Genomic DNA, 12,086 nt, shown 5'->3' on the forward strand with positions numbered 1-12,086 from the left:
GGCCGAAGGGGGCCGAGCGGGGCCGAGCGGGGTCGAGCGGAGTCGAGAGGGGCCGAGCGAGACCGAGAGTGGCCGAGCGGTGCCGAGCGGGGCCGAGAGGACACCTGCTGTGTTCTGCCTTTTGGTTCCCGGGTATCTTCTCAGGGTTTAGAAGTATATGAGAGTCTTTCCCGTCGTGTGTTGCATCATTGATTCCTCATAACTGTAACAGTTTTAAGGTAAAAACTTAAAATCCTGTGGGATAATTGCGTTAGAAATGTTTCCCCTTAACAGGATTCCTGCTGATGAAGGTGAAGTAGTTCAGTATGGGAACTGAAACCTGGTGTGGTGGCTGGGCTGGGGATCGTTAGGGGTGGGTAGGGGTTGATGTGGAGTGGTGGCTGGACCCAGAAATATTCCTGCAATTAAATTAATTTAAGCAGTTTAACGGAGAAGGCGATGGCACCCCACTTCAGCATTCTCGCCTGGAAAATCCCATGGATGGAGGAGCCTGGTGGGCTACAGTCCATGGGGTCGCGAAGAGTCGGACACGGCTGAGCAACTTCACTTTCACATTTCACTTTCATGCATTGGAGAAGGAAATGGCACCCCACTCCAGTGTTCTTGCCTGGAGAATCCCAGGGATGGCGGAGCCTGGTGGGCTGCCGTCTATGGGGTCGCGCAGAGTCGGACACGACTGAAGCGACTTAGCAGCAGTAGCAGCAGCAAGCAGTTTAAGTAAACAAGAACTAGCTTTGTGTAGGGATGACAAGCTGGAATGTGAAACACACAGCTCTTAGTACACCTCATAGTAACACCTGTAAGGAGAAAAATATCTTGACATTTCACTTCTTCAAAGATCAAGCTTATTAGTCACTGCAGCAGCCCAACGACAATGCACCCTGAGGTGAATGCAGGCTGCAGCAAAACAGGTACCATTCTGAACTTCCGACATAGTAGCCTTGGGAAATCAGGAACAGCCTCTTGGGCCCATACTCCTCCTTAGGGAGTCCAGGTAAGTTTTGGGGACTCTCTCCTGGTTTTCAGATCTCCCAGTTATAGGGTGATGACCCCAAATTTTATTTGTCAGGGTATTAACAGTTAAAAGACACAGGAGGATCCTGGTTGAAAGTTACTGGGATTTGCTCAGTTGAAAGCCACTCACTGACACTTCCCTGGTGGTCCAGTGATAAAGAATCCACCTGCCAATGCATGGGACACAGGTTTGATCCCTGGTCTGGGAGGATACCACGTACCTTGGAGCAACTAAGCCCGAGCAACACAAGTACTGAGCCTGTGCTCTAAAGCTTGTGCTCTGCAACAAGAGTAGCTACAGCAGTGAGAAGCCAGCATAGCAATTAAAGTAGTTCCTGCTTGCTGCAACCAGAGAAAGCCCACGTGCAGCAAAAAAGGCTCAGCACAGCCAAAAGAAAAAAGACATTGAGTGATCTGGACTGACCAAAAAGGAGATTCAGAATGCCAGTCTCCAACCCAACACCAGCCACGTTTATGTATTTTATGTACAGAATTTATAGCCCCTGCTCACCGCAAGGAGAGAAAAGCCAGGAGTACAGTGAAGACCCAGAACAGCCAAAAATAAATTTTAAGGTTATTAAACAAGAGAGAAAAAATTTCCTGTAATGAGAACTGCATTCTTCCTTATAGAAACTGTTCCATGCTTATGATGACATAGCTTCAAATACTTTTGAGAAAAACTTGTTTACATCATAATATATAATAAATAAGTGAATACTTCATCAGTGTAACAGAATGTCAACAATTACTAGATGATCATTTGACGGTAATCAGGCAGTTTTAATTTTTGTTCTCTCTTTGCTTTGCTGTCTGTTTCCAAAAGCTCTGTCAGATATGGACAACAAAGCAGACTACAACAGAACATCTTGAGAAGATATTACAATTTAGTTTCACCAAAATCATCACCAACTTTGCACTATTTATAAATATTTCTATGTGTATTACCTGACTGAACTCAAGTCCTAAAGGAACTTTCTTCATGTTTATAGGGCAGCTACTATGTTCCCTGTCATTGTCTTATGTGCATTTTCACATTACAAAAGTCTCAAAATAACCCACCGACGTATGTATTTGTTAGTGTAAGGCAGAGGAGAAATGTAAATTAAACTTTAAATCTCGGTCACAACATGTGGACAGAGAAAATAATGCTAAGGAAAAACTTGAAAAAACAAAAGAAATAGGGTAGCATGATTTGAGAGAATCGCATTGAAACATATATATTACCATATGTAAAATAGATAGCCAGTGGGAGTTTGATATATGACTGGGCATCCAGGGCCACTGCTCTGTGACAACTTGCAGGGATAGGGTGGGGAAGGAAGGCGGGGACACAGGAATGCCTATGGCCGATGGGAAAAACCATCACAGTATTAAAAAAAAAAAAAAACAACTCAAGAAAAAGGAAATTCTACTACAGCTGACAATGAACTATGGAGCATATTTATTAATTCTATAATGTTACATCAACATTTTAATATGTTTTGGAAAACTAGACTTCTATTTAGTATTTGTTAATATTAAATATTTCTAAACATTACTGTTCATTCAGTTCAGTTCAGTCGCTCAGTCGTGTCTGACTCTTTGTGACCCCATGAATCACAGCACGCCAGGCCTCCCTGTCCATCACCAACTCCCGGAGTTCACTCAGACTCACGTCCATCAAGTCAGTGATGCCATTCAGCCATCTCATCCTCTGTCATTAGGCTAGTGTAACAATGTCTTAGGCAATAGATAGTAAATAGCAATTTTTCTGTTTAGTAAAACAGATAAATAGGAATTTACTACCATCTTCAACAACCATATAGAATAATGGAACATATCTGTACAGCAGGAAAAGGAATGAAACAAATTCATAGCATGAGTAAACATTCAGTGTTTTGTTAAACAGTCTCACTGTGGTTTCTCCGATGTTTGACTACTGATACCTTTAGACTTTAAAACCAACCGCTTCCTATGCTGCCTATCTGGGCAGGATGAGAAATTCCCATCAGGTTGGAAGTCTATAGTGCCCCAACTAGAAAGCTTCACCAGTTAACAAATATTCTCATATCATCTGTCCCAGTATCCAAACCAAACTTTGGGTTTGCTTCCATCTTGTGCTTTCAGTGACTTCAAAGTAACAAGAAAAAACAGTTGGGATTGAATCTATGAAATTTCTAGTTTATCAAACAAACAAAAAAATGCCACCATGTAATGTGCATTCTCAATGATTTCTGGACTTCCCTGGTGACTCAGGGATAAGGAATCGGCCTGCCAATGCAGGAGACAAGGGGGTCAATGCCTGGTCCAAGAAATTCCCACATGCTGTGGAGCCACTAAGCCCCTGAGCCACAACTGTTCAGCCAATAATAAATAAATAATCAAAAATAAATTGTTTCAGAATTCTCCAAGGTCAAAAAGAGATACCACTTTTAACCTTAGTTCTGAAGTTTATTTCCTAATAGTTTACATGTTTATTTTCCTATTTTCACTTCATGTAAATCAGGCGCATACTAATGGTTTTATTTGGGAATAAAAGAGGACATTGGGAAATATCAGGAACATCCATAAACAGGGGAGTAGGTTTTAGGGGGCCAGAGTCTATAAAAGCTCCACTATGGACAGAGTATGGAAAAAATAACTCAAGTGCAAATTATTAGTATATAATCCCCAAATTAACTATTCTTTGATTTCACCATGCAAAGAAACTCTAATAGATTCTTTCAACCTTGAGAGCCTTTGGGGCATTACTAGGTTCTGTTATGAAGAACTGAAAAGGGATAAAACTGTGCTGTTTGAAGAAAAATGACTGTTGTGAATAAAGAAATATTGGTTATACGAATGCAGGTAATTCCTTCAAAATACTGATTTTTCACAGGACATTCCTGGTGGTCACAGGAATTCCAGGTTAAGGACCTGTCTTGCAACAAAGGGGACTCAATCCTTGTTCAATCCTTGGTTGGCGATATAAGATCCCACATGCAGCAGAGCAACTATGTCGGGAGCCACATTACGCATTACTGACAAATTGGAGGCACCGCCCCAACCCCTCTCCTCATTCTGCAGGCACGGACCGGGATGAAGGTGTTAGGCCTTGTGATTCTGACTTGTTCTTTCCTTTCTTCAGTTGAGTTGACTGTAAAGAATGTTAAGGTGCTTATTGTGCTTGAGAGAAACATGAGAAAGCACAAAGCCTTCTACAGTTGTGCACAGAAAATAATCGATAAAATAACCACTGACATGTGTTCAAGGATCTTTACAAAGAATGTCTCAGAATGAGCACATAGGCCGCAGCTTGAGGCCATGGGAAGGATTATTATCTGAGACCTGTTTCTGAGGGGAATGTTTATGGCAAAAGAAGTTTGCTGAGTTTCAGTTCAGTCACTCAGTCGTGTCCGACATTTTGCGACCCCATGAATCGCAGTACGCCAGGTCTCCCTATCCATCATCAACTCCCAGAGTTCACTCAGACTCATGTCCATCAAGTCAGTGATGCTACTCAGCTATCTCATCCACTGTTGTCCCCTTCTTCTCCTGCCCCCAATCCCTCCCAGCAACAGAGTCTTTGCCAATGAGTCAACCCATCACATGAGGTGGCCAAAGTACTGGAGTTTCAGCTTTAGCATCATTCCTTCCAAAGAATTCCCAGGGCTGATCTCCTTCAAAATGGACTGGTTGGATCTCCTCGCAGTCCAAGGGACTCTCAAGAGCCTTCTCCAACACCACAATTTAAAAGCATCAATTCTTCGGAACTCAGCCTTCTTCACAGTCCAACTCTCACATCCATACATGACCACTGGAAAAACCATAGCCTTGACTAGACGGACCTTTGTTGGCAAAGTAATGTCTCTGCTTTTCAATATGCTATCTAGCTTGGTCATAACTTTTCTTCCAAGGAGTAATTTTAATTTCATGGCTGCAGTCACCATCAGCTGTGATTTTGGAGCCCAGAAAAATAAACTCTGACACTGTTTCCACGGTTTCCCATTCTATTTCCCATGAAGTGATGGGACCAGATGCCATGATCTTTGTTTTCTGAATGTTGAGCTTTAAGCCAACTTTTTCACTTTCCACTTTCACCTTTATCAAGAGGCTTTTTAGTTCCTCTTCACTTTCTGCCATAAGGGTGGTGTCATCTGCATACCTGAGGTTATTGATATTTCTCTTGGCAATCTTGATTCCAGCTTGTGCTTCTTCCAGTCCAGCGTTTCTCATGATGTACTCTGCATATAAGTTAAATAAGCAGGGTGACAATATACAACCTTGATGTACCCCTTTTCCTATTTGGAACCAGTGTGTTGTTCCATGTCCAGTTCTAACTGTTGCTTACTGACCTGCATACAGATTTCTCAAGAGGCAGGTCAGGTGGTCTGGTATTCCCATCTCTTCCAGAATTTTCCACAGTTTATTGTGATCCACACAGTGAAGGCCTTTGGCATAGTAAATAAAGCAGAAATAGATGGGTTTTTGGAACTCTCTTGCTTTTTCCATGTTCCAGCAGATGTTGGCGAATTGGTCTCTGGTTCCTCTGCCTTTTCTAAAACAAGCTTGAACATCTGGAAGTTCATGGTTCACCTATTGCTGAAGCCTGGCTTGGAGAATTTTGAGCATTACTTTACTAGCGTGTGAGATGAGTGCAATTGTGCGGTAGTTCGAGCATTCTTTGGCATTGCCTTTCTTTGGGATCAGAATGAAAACTGACCTTTTCCAGTCCTGTGGCCACTGCTGAGTTTTCCAAATTTGCTGGGATACTGAGGGCAGCACTTTCACAGCATCATCTTTCAGGATTTGAAAGAGCTCAAATGGAATTCCATCACCTCCACTAGCTTTGTTCGTAGTGATGCTTTCTAAGGCCCACTTGACTTCACATTCCAGGATGTCTGGCTCTAGGTCAGTGATCACACCATCGTGATTATCTGGGTCATGAAGATCTTTTTTGTACAGTTCTTCTGTGTATTCTTGCCACCTCTTCTTAGCATCTCCTGCTTCTGTTAGGTCCATACCATTTCTGTCCTTTATGGAGCCCATCTTTGCATGAAATGTTCCCTTGGTATCTCTAATTTTTATTCAAGAGATCTCTAGTCTTTCCCATTCTATTGTTTTCCTCTATTAGCATTGATCGCTGAGGTAGGGTTTCTTGTCTCTTCTTGGTATCTTTGGAACACTGCATTCAGATGCTTATATGTTTCCTTTTATCCTTTGCTTTTCATTTCTCTTCTTTTCACAGCAATTGATACGGCCTCCCCAGACAGCCATTTTGCTTTTTTGCATTTCTTTTCCATGGGGATGGTCTTGATCCGTGTCTCCTGTACAATGTCACGAACCTCATTCCATAGTCATCAGGCACTCTATATATCAGACCTAGTCCCTTAAATCTATTTCTCACTTCCACTGTATAATCATAAGGGATTTGATTTAGGTCATACCTGAATGGTCTAGTGGTTTTCCCTACTTTCTTCAATTTCAGTCTGAATTTGGCAATAAGGAGTTCATGATCTGAGCCACAGTCAGCTCCTGGTCTTGTTTTTGTTGACTGTATAGAGTTTCTCCATCTTTGGCTGCAAAGAATATAATCAATCTGATTTCGGTGTGGACCAACTGGTGGTGTCCATGTGTAGTCTTCTCTTGTGTTGTTGGAAGAGGGTGTTTGCTATGACCAGTGCATTTTCTTGGCAAAACTCTATTAGTCTTTGCCCTGCTTCATTCCGTATTCCAAGGCAAAATTTGCCTGTTGCTGAGTTTAGGGTTTTGGATTAAGAATAGCTAGAAGAAAGGAAATGGCAGAGGGAAATGGCAACCCACTCCCGTGTTCTTGCCTGGAGAATCCCAGGGATGGGGTAACCTGGTGGGCTGCCATCTCTGGGGTCACACAGAGTGGGACAAGACTGAAGCCACTTAGCAGCAGCAGCAGCAGCAAGAATAGCTAGAAGCCTTTTTAGGAGATAATGATCTTAAGATGCTAGGGGCAAACAGGATTTAGAAAGATAAGAAATAAACTGAGGAATGTAGCATGAGTTACAATATAATCACAAATTAAGTACAGTAAATCTGGGTGGGGGAAACTAAAAACCGCTGACCTAATGCTTTTGTCAAAGTATAAAAGAGAACCTGAAGCTTGAAATGAACATGTAGTCCCGTACTATGAGTCAGAGACTACATCGTCGTCTGCCTATGTGAGTGAAGAATGAGTGAGTGAAGTCGCTCAGCCGTGTCCGACTCTTTGCAAACCCCATGGGCCGTAGCCTACAAGGCTCCTCTGTCCATGAAATTTTCCAGGCACGAGTACTGGAGTGGGTTGCCATTTCCTTCTCCAGGGGATCTGTCTGACCCAGGGATCGAACCAGGGTCTCCCGCATTGAGGCAGATACTTTACCGTCTGAGCCACTATGAGTCAGAGGCTACATCATTGTCCGCTGGATGTAGTCCCTTACTATGAGTCAGAGACTACGTCATCATCGCCGACACCGTCCATCCCTTCAGGTTGAATCCCTGGCTGCTGGAGCTGGACTCCGGCAAACTAAGCCCAGGTACCGCAAACACAGGGCCGACATACTCCAGAGCCCCCCTGCCATGATGAAAGGTCCTGCGTGATGCAAAAAAGATCTCGTGATCCACAACTAAGGCCCATTCGAGTCAAATAAATACAGAATTTTAAAAATATACTGATTCTGCTTCCTTTGGGTATATAATCAGAAGTGAGACTCCGAGATCCTATGCATGTTTTCTTTTTAATATTTGAGGAACCTCCGTACTGTTTTCCATCACTCGCACCACCTGGGGAGCCCGATCCTTCCTTACATCCTGAGATTTTATGACCCCTCCCTAACGAAATCCCTCTGCCTCAAATTTTAGCACCATTTTCCTTCTAGGTTGAAAGAGCCTTATGAAATTTCATCTGGTTCAATACACAATCCACACATTCAGTAATAATCCATCCATCGTGCTATGCAATCCCCAGAAAGATTCCAAGGTTTAACAACTCATGCGTTTATGATGCAATAATACACATGAAGGCGCCTAAGCAGCAAACCAGATTCAGGACAGCTTCTTATCAGTCAGAGTGACCTCACCCAGCGAAAAACTGTCATCTCCGAACTCTAATAATAAAAAGAAGATGTGTATATTGATGCACATGCACCAGTGAGACTTCAGCATCTTCCAAAGATACACTCCAAGGTCTTTTTACCTTCCAAATCCATTGGAAACCTTCTTCGTTACAACTCAAAATAACAGAGAATACTAAAAATAACCAACAATATCATCTCTGGGATTTTACCAACAGTTATTTTACAGGTTGCATAGTGATTCTTGCTCTTCCAAAAGACATCACAAAATCCACTCCATGGATTCGATGCTGTGGGGAACCTTCTGGATCCCACCACCAAGACCAATGCACCCATCCCTCCCTGTGGGCTCAGCTCAGGCCTTGATTCTAACACAATGCAGGGTAACAGTTCTCTTCCGAATTCCACTTCCTTTCTTCCTCCACAGGTGTAATCATCATTTTCCCAATCAACCAATGCACACAAGCCTCAGTCACAGCATCTGTGTCCCAGGGAAACTGAGCTAAGACACTATGGTATGCCCACCCTTCCAGGCAACCCACAATTAGCCATGAGCCCACATCCAGGTCCTCCAGTCAAAACTGAGACCACCCTTGTCAACAGTTCCACACAACGTGATCCCACAACTGTTGCAGGGAAGAGCCAATTCTGATTCCAAGTTGGAATGGTTTCTTTGCCTTGCTTCTCACTGCTGTGGTTATTGTAATCATCCATAATCGCTGGCCTCAGAGGACCCTACCTCCTGGCCTGACTGTTAAACTAAAGGGCCTTTATTGAGCTCACAGGGAGATACACTGACCTCCCAACCTGTGAATGGCGGCAGGAAAGAAGAGATGAACACAGAAGGCTGGCTGTCCCTGAGATGTACTGCAAGACTGATGGCCCTTTACTGATGGCCCTTTTTACCTTACTTCCTCAGTGCCTCTCCCTCTCGCTCGTCCCTTCTGACTTTATTTCCTCACTGCTTCTTTCTCTAGTTTCACAAAAGAATCTGGCATCCAGACACCAACAAGATGGCTATTTTCAGATATTAGTTAGCCATTTTTTTGGTCGGCTGGTTTTCAAAATGAAGTCCCATTGTTTGCCTCAAGAAATCATCTCCCCAAGGCACTGGCCTCTCTCGCAGGCAGCACAGCGAGCTTGAACTGGGTCACACCACTGTGCTTGCAACAAACACATACACCATTCATAGGGCTCATCCAGAGGCCGAAACTTGCCTCCTCTCACAACTCTCCTAGACCCCCAATAGCTTCCTCTCCACTTTCCCACATGTTTTCACCACTTTTCTGTGCTCTGTTGAGCAACAGGGCTAAACAGCAGAGACCACTGGGCCTGGGCAACACACAGAAAACACACAAGCCGCAAATGCAAGGGCACTGGGCACTCAGTATGGAGACCAAGAAACTGGCCCTCTTGGGAAAACATGCCAGGAACTGGGATATCACGAAGTTTTAAAGGTGTTTGAGATTTGGCTCGACTGAGCTCAGTGAAGAAGTCACAGAAAAAGGCCCCAATCTCACTGCCGCCTGTTGTACCTGACTGACCTAATTGGAAGATACCCCAGCTCTTTAAGGAAGCGGGGCCTCCTTCATAGCCCCTTAGATGCCAAAGCTTCTGGCAACTCTAACCACAGTAAAATCAGTATCCCCCACTCTGAGTAGATAAACTGCTGAAAGCAATGTGTTTCCCCACTACAGCCCTCATTATGAAGTCTCCCATTAACAGGATTACCAATCCTCACAGGCTTCAATTCTTAAGATCTTATTATCCAATCAGCCCACATGTTGCACACCAAGACCAGAGCCTCTGTCTCTACACCCACACAGCTGTGTACAGCACTCGTGTCACTGGCTTCACAATTCTAGGACAATCTCCCTTCTCCGATTAATTTTAATTAATGAAGACAACCCACTCCTACTCAACTCTATCAAAGGTCTGTTAGCTAGAAGCATTTTGAACCAATTTTTTTATCTCTGACAATATTACACCAACAACATTGCCACAAATAAACAGGCCTCGTTACTTCAAGCAAACTGTTCCTTTTCCACCTGCCCCACATAATCATCTTAGGTTTAGTGTAGCACTGACAATCAACCTTAATGCACAAAATCTAAAACTATCCCTCAACTGTCTTCAGATTCTCCGATCTCTTAAGATATTTCCCCACTATTATACACCACTTTCCATTGCACTTGTCAGCAATCCATAATTCAGCATTATCCACACTGGGTCTCACAGACTGGAAAACTACCAACCAACGTTCACTTTTAAAATTCAAATAAAACACTAGTATCAGACCAAAGAGGCTTCCCAGGTGGCTCAGTGGTAAAGAATCCTCCTGCCAATGAAGGAGATGCAAGAGGTGGGGGTTTTATCCCTGAGTCAGAAGATCCACAGGATTAGGAAATGGCAGCCCACTCCAGTATTCTTGCCTGGGAAATCCCATGGACACAGCAGCCTGGAAGGCTACACTCCATGGGGTCTCAAAGAGTCGGAAATGTCTGAGCATAGAGACCATTTTATATTTTTCTTTGATTCTAGAGCTCATATCAGTAACCAGCATCACTGAAAATTATCTCCTAAAATGAACAGTCTCTCGTCAATTTATTACCCTGGTCATATAAACCAGAAAAGGACAGTAATACGCCTCCCTAACACTCGAGAAAGAACTCCAGCTCCACCACCAGTTGCAAAGATGAAATTCTAAGCTAGTTTCTGAACAAGTGTTTTGGTATATTTACAAAATTCTAAGTGCCATGTCTCAATTATAATAACTTTCCCCCTATAAATTACTATATATTTCGTGCACGATATATGTTACCTCAGGATTTTACACTGAAAGGAAATTAGACCACGGGCCTCTCAAAGTAACAACTGAATTTACTTGGTGAGGAAAGGCTGGGGGATTAGGAAGGTCCAAAGTAACCGGAGACCACAGATATGGAGTAGGGGGAACCTATGCGCCGAGCTTAACAAGACTAAAAAGCAAAAAGCGGTACCTCACTATTCCTGGGGCAACCGCACCTACCAAGACTCGGCTTCAGGAATTGCTCTAAACTCAAGTTCTTTGAGTAGAGACACCAGCGACTCCCAAGTCCTAGGTTCCAGCGGAAAGGGACAATGAGGGATGGAGCCTAGGACACACGCCTGCGTCTGGACGTGTGAGGGGCAGGGCCCGGCGAGCCCTGCCAAGCATACACCTTCCTGCTTGTTCCTCCGTTTGGTTCCAGAGGTATCTTGTCAGGGTTAAGTAGTACTTGAGGATCTCTCACGTCTTGTGTTGCACCACTGATTGCTCATTAGTCTAAGTAAGTACAACACTTTTAATAAAACCTTAAAATTCTGTGGGATAATCACAATAGAAGGAAGGGTTTTGGCATAACATTTGGAGTCCTGCATGTCCGACGACAGAGGTTGACATGGTTGGATGGCATCACCGACACAGTGAGTTTGAGTAAACTCTGGAGTTGGTGATGGACAGGGAGGCCTGGCGCGCTGCAGTCCATGGGATCACAAAGAGTCGGACACAAGTGAGCGACTGAACCAAACTGTACATGGAGTCGTGCTGATGAGGCTGAAGCGATTCAGAGGTCTAGGAACTGTAACCTGGTCTGGTGGCCAGGTTGGGGTTGGGTGGGGCTTGATGTGGGATCCTGGTGGGTGGAGCTGGATATAGGGTGCTAGCTGAACCCAGCAATATTCCTACAACTAGAATTTAAGCAGTTTAAGCAAGCAAGAACTGGCTTTGTGTACGGATTATGATCAAGAACAGAGTCCGAAATGCAGTACTTGGATGCAATCTCCAAAACGACAGAATGATCTCTGTTTCCAAGGCAAACCACTCAACATGACAGTCAGTTCAGTTCAGTCGCTCAGTCGTGGCCAACTCTTTGCGACCCCATGAATCCCAGCATGCCAGGCCTCCCTGTCCATCACCAACTCCCGGAGTTCACTCAGACTTATGTCCATAGAGTCAGTGATGCCATCCAGCCATCTCATCCTCTGTCGTCCCCTTCTCCTCTTGCCCCC

This window comes from Bos javanicus, chromosome 18 (assembly GCF_032452875.1).
Source record: "Bos javanicus breed banteng chromosome 18, ARS-OSU_banteng_1.0, whole genome shotgun sequence".
Taxonomy (NCBI): domain Eukaryota; kingdom Metazoa; phylum Chordata; class Mammalia; order Artiodactyla; family Bovidae; genus Bos; species Bos javanicus.